At 41.2% G+C, this 5,423-nt stretch overlaps 1 non-coding gene across 1 annotated transcript; it reads left to right on the top strand.

The window, feature by feature from the left end:
* Positions 1–4,714: 4,714 nt before the first annotated feature.
* On the top strand, positions 4,715–4,822 carry LOC112773693 (small nucleolar RNA R71). The gene has a single exon (XR_003188230.1). It is a non-coding gene; the product is annotated as a small nucleolar RNA R71 (small nucleolar RNA).
* Positions 4,823–5,423: the final 601 nt, after the last annotated feature.

The following is a 5,423-nucleotide window of genomic DNA, read 5'->3' as shown; positions in this document are numbered from 1 at the left end:
GAGAAATAAGAAGAATTGAATAGAAAACAGTAGTACTTTGCATTAATCTTTGAGGAACAGCAGAGCTCCACACCTTAATCTATGGAGTGTAGAAACTCTACCGTTGAAAATACATAAGTGAAAGGTCCAGGCATGGCCGAGATGGCCAGCCCCCTAAACGAGATCAATAGTCTCCTAAGATGAATAATGAAATAAAACTGAGACCAAAGATGCCTAATACAATAGTAAGAGGTCCTATTTATAATAAACTAGTCACTAGGGTTTACATGAGTAGTTATTGATGCATAAATCCACTTCCGAGGCCCACTTGGTGTGTGTTTGGGCTGAGCTTAAGTGTTCCACGTGCAGAGGCCATTTGTGGAGTTGAACGCCAGTTTTTGTGCCAGTTTGGGCGTTCAACTCTGGTTTTGGATCCTTTTCTGGCGCTGGACGCCAGATTTGGGCAGAAGGCTGGCGTTGAACGCCAGTTTACGTCGTCAATTCTTGGCCAAAGTATGGACTATTATACATTGCTGGAAAGCCCTGGATGTCTACTTTCCAACGCAATTGGGAGCGCGCCATTTCGAGTTCTGTAGCTCTAGAAAATCCACTTTGAGTGCAGGGAGGTCAGAATCCAACAGCATCAGCAGTCCTTTTTCAACCTCTGAATCTGATTTCTGCTCAAGTCCCTCAATTTCAGCCAGAAAATACCTGAAATCACAGAAAAACATACAAACTCATAGTAAAGTCCAGAAATGTGAATTTAACATAAAATCTATTAAAAACATCCCTAAAAGTAACTAGATCCTACTAAAAACATACTAAAAACAATGTCAAAAAGCGTATAAATTATCCGCTCATCACAACACCAAACTTAAATTGTTGCTTGTCCCCAAGCAACTGAAAATCAAAATAGGATAAAAAGAATAGAATATACTATAAATTCCACACTATCAATGAAACAGAGCTTCAATCATATGAGCGGGACTTATAGCTTTTTGCCTCTTGAATAGTTTTGGCATCTCACTTTATCCATTGAGGTTCAGAATGATTGGCATCTATAGGAACTTCAGATTTTGAATAGTGTTATTGACTCTCCTAGTTCAGTATGATGATTCTTGAACACAGCTTCTTTATGAGTCTTGGCCGTGGCCCTAAGCACTTTGTTTTCCAGTATTACCACCGGATACATAAATGCCACAGACACATAATTGGGTGAACCTTTTTAGATTGTGACTCAGCTTTGCTAAAGTCCCCAATTAGAGGTGTCCAGGGTTCTTAAGCACACTCTGTTTTTGCTTTGGACCTTGACTTTAACCGCTCAGTCTCAAGTTTTCACTTGACACCTACACGCCACAAGCACATGGTTAGGGACAGCTTGGTTTAGCCGCTTAGACCAGGATTTTATTCCTTTAGGCCCTCCTATCCACTGATGCTCAAAGACTTGGGTTCCTTTTTATTTCCCTTGCCTTTTGGTTTTAAGGGTTATTGGCTTTTTGCTCTTGCCTCTTGGTTTTAAGAGCTTTGGCTTTTTCTGCTTGCTTTTTCTTTTTCTTTCTATTTTTTTTTTCGCCTAATTTTTTTTTCTGCAAGCTTTGTTCTTTGCTGCTTTTTCTTGCTTCAAAAATCATTTTTATGATTTTTCAGATTATCAAATAACATGTCTCCTAGTCATCATTCTTTCAAGAGCCAACATATTTAACATTCTTAAACAACAACTTCAAAAGACATATGCACTGTTCAAGCATACATTCAGAAAACAAGAAGCATTGTCACCACATCAATATAAGTAAACTAAGTTCAAGGATAAATTCGAAACTCATGTACTTCTTGTTCTTTTGAATTAAAACATTTTTCATTTAAGAGAGGTGATGGATTCACAGGACATTCATATCTTTAAGACAAAGTTACTAACTACTAATGATCATGTAATGAAGACACAAACATAGATAAGCACGTAACATAGAAAACGAAAAACAGAGAAAGTAAGAACAAGGAATGAGTCCACCTTAGTGATGTCCTTGAGCTCTTCTATGTCTCTTCCTTGTCTTTGATGCTCCTCCTTCATTGCTTTTAGATCTTCTCTGATTTCATGAAGGATGATGGAGTGCTCTTGATGTTCCACCCTTAGTTGCTTCCAATAATTGTGTGGAAGAAAATGTATCCCCTGAGGTATCTCAGGGATCTCTTGATTTGCAGTCAAATGTTCTACCACTGAGCTATAGATCCTTGATGGAAGCTTTTGTCTTCCCTTTCCTCTTTCTAGAGGTTTCTCTGGCCTTAGGTGCCATCAATGGTTATGGAAAAAACAAAAAAACTATGCTTTTACCACACCAAACTTAGAATGTTGCTCGCCCTCGAGCAAAAGAAGAAAGACTGAAGAATAAGAAGAAGATATGGAGGAGATGGATGGGAGTGTGTGTTCGGCCATATGGGTAGGATTGGGTGGGAGAGAGATGTTGAATTTTGAAGGTAGTGGGTGTATGGATGTGAGTGGTAATTGGAAAGTAGAAGGGATGATCATGAATGGGAAGAGAGATGATGAGGTAGGTGGGGATCCTGTGGGGTCCACAGATCCTGAGGTGATCCTGTGAGGTCCACAGATCTTGAGGTGTCAAGGCATTTACATCCCTGCACCAATTTAGGCATGCAGAATGCCCTTGCACACAACTCTGGGCGTTCAGCGCCAGGTTGGTGCCCATTTTGGGCGTTCAACGCCCATTTGCTGCCATTTCTGGCGTTGAACGCCAGAACCATGCTTGTTCTGGGCGTTCAGCGCCAGGATGCTCCCATTCTGGGCGTTCAGCGCCAGAACTATGCTCTGTTCTGGCGTTTGAACGCCAGACAGATGCTCCTCCAGGGTGTGATTTTTCTTCTGCTGTTTTTGATTCCGTTTTCAATTTTTATATTTATTTTGTGACTCCTCATGATCATGAACCTATAAAGACACATAACTAAGAAAAATATAGTTAGATAAATAAACATTGGGTTGCCTCCCAACAAGCGCTTCTTTAATGTCAATAGCTTGACAGTGGGCTCTCATGGAGCCTCACAGATGTGCAGAGCTTTGTTGAGACTTTCCAACACCAAACTTAGAGTTTGGATATGGGAGTTCAACACCAAACTTAGAGTTTGGTTGTGGCCTCCTAACACCAAACTTAGAGTTTGACTGTGGGGGCTCTGGTTGACTCTGCTTTGAGAGAAGCTTTTCATGCTTCCTCTCCATGGTTGCAGAGGGAGATCCTTGAGTTTTGAATACAAGGGAGTTCTCATTCCATTGAAGGACTATTTCACCTCTGTCAACATCAATCACAGCTCTTGCTGTGGCCAGGAAAGGTCTTCCTAGGATGATGGATTCATCCTCTTCCTTTCCAGTATCCAGGACTATGAAATCAGCAGGGATGTAAAGGCCCTCAACTTTTACCAATACATCTTCTACGTGTCCATAAGCCTGTCTTCTTGAGCTGTCTGCCATCTCTAGTGAGATTTTAGCAGCTTGCACCCCATAGATTCCCAGTTTCTCTATTACAGAGAGGGGCATGAGGTTTATTCCTGAACCAAGGTCACACAGAGCCTTAAAGATCATGGTGCCTATGGTACAGGGTATTATGAACTTTCCAGGATCCTGTCTCTTCTGAGGCAATGTCAGTTGATCCAGATCACTTAGTTCATTGATGAACAAGGGAGGTTCAACTTCCCAAGCATCAATGCCAAACAATTTGGCATTCAGCTTCATGATTGCACCAAGAAACTTGGCAGTTTGCTCTTCAGTGACATCCTCATTCTCTTCAGAAGAGGAATACTCATCAGAGCTCATGAAGGGCATAAGAAGGTTCAATGGAATCTCTATGGTCTCTAGATGAGCCTCAGAGTCCTTTGGTTCCTCAAAGGGAAGCTCCTTATTGACCACTGGACATCCCAGGGGGTCTTTCTCCTTGGGATTCACGTCCTCTCCTCTCCTCACAGGTTCGGCCATGGCGCTTATGTCAATGGCCTTGCACTCTCCTTTTGGGTTCTCTTCTGTATTGCTTGGGAGAGTACTAGGAGGGATTTCAGTGATCCTTTTACTCAGCTGGCCCACTTGTGCTTCCAGATTTCTAATGGAAGACCTTGTTTCATTCATGAAACTTACAGTGGCCTTAGATAGATCAGAGACTAGATTTGCTAAATTAGAAGCATTTTGTTCAGAGTTCTCTGTCTGTTGCTGAGTTGATGATGGAAAAGGCTTGCTATTGCTAAACCTGTTTCTTCCACCATTATTAAAGCCTTGTTGAGGCTTTTGATCCTTCCATGAGAAATTTGGATGATTTCTCCATGTTGAGTTATAGGTGTTTCCATAAGGTTCACCTAAGTAATTAACCTCTGCTATTGCAGGGTTTTCAGGATCATAGGCTTCTTCTTCAGAAGATGCCTCTTGAGTACTGTTGGATGCAGCTTGCATTCCATGCAGACTCTGAGAAATCATATTGACTTGCTGAGTCAATATTTTGTTCTGAGCCAATATGGCATTCAGAGTATCAACTTCAAGAACTCCCTTCTTCATAGGCGTCCCATTACTCACAGGATTCCTTTCAGAAGTGTACATGAACTGGTTATTAGCAACCATGTCAATGAGTTCTTGAGCTTCTGCAGGCGTTTTCTTTAGGTGAATGGATCCACCTGCAGAAGTGTCCAGTGACATCTTTGATAGCTCAGATAAACCATCATAGAATATATCCAGGATGGTCCATTCTGAAAGCATGTCAGAAGGACACTTTTTGGTCAACTGTTTGTATCTTTCCCAAGCTTCATAGAGGGATTCACCTTCTTTCTGTCTGAAGGTTTGAACATCAGCTCTAAGCTTGCTCAGCTTTTGAGGAGGAAAGTACTTGGCTAAGAAAGCCGTGACCAACTTATCCCAAGAGTTCAGGCTGTCTTTAGGTTGAGAATCCAACCATAATCTAACTCTGTCTCTTACAGCAAAAGGGAAAAGCATGAGCCTGTAGACTTCAGAATCTATTCCATTAGTCTTAACAGTATCACATATCTGCAAGAATTCAGTCAAGAACTGAAAAGGATCTTCAGATGGAAGTCCATGAAACTTGCAGTTCTGCTGCATCAGAGAAACTAATTGAGGTTTCAGCTCAAAGTTGTTTGCTCCAATGGCAGGAATGGAGATGCTTCTTCCATGTAAATTAGAATTAGGTGCAGTAAAGTCACCAAGCATCCTCCTTGCATTATTATTATTTTCGGCTGCCATCTCCTCTGCCTGTTCGAAAATTTCTGAAAGGTTATCTCTGGATTGTTGTATTTTAGCTTCTCTTAATTTTCTCTTCAGAGTTCTTTCAGGTTCTGGATCTGCTTCTACAAGAATGTTCTTATCCTTGCTCCTGCTCATATGACAAGGAAGAATGGCCAGAAAAATGATAATAATGATAGAGATCCTTTATACCACAGTATAGGGA

This window comes from Arachis hypogaea, chromosome 18 (assembly GCF_003086295.3).
Source record: "Arachis hypogaea cultivar Tifrunner chromosome 18, arahy.Tifrunner.gnm2.J5K5, whole genome shotgun sequence".
NCBI lineage: Eukaryota > Viridiplantae > Streptophyta > Magnoliopsida > Fabales > Fabaceae > Arachis > Arachis hypogaea.
This window is presented reverse-complemented; position numbering and strand designations above follow the sequence as displayed.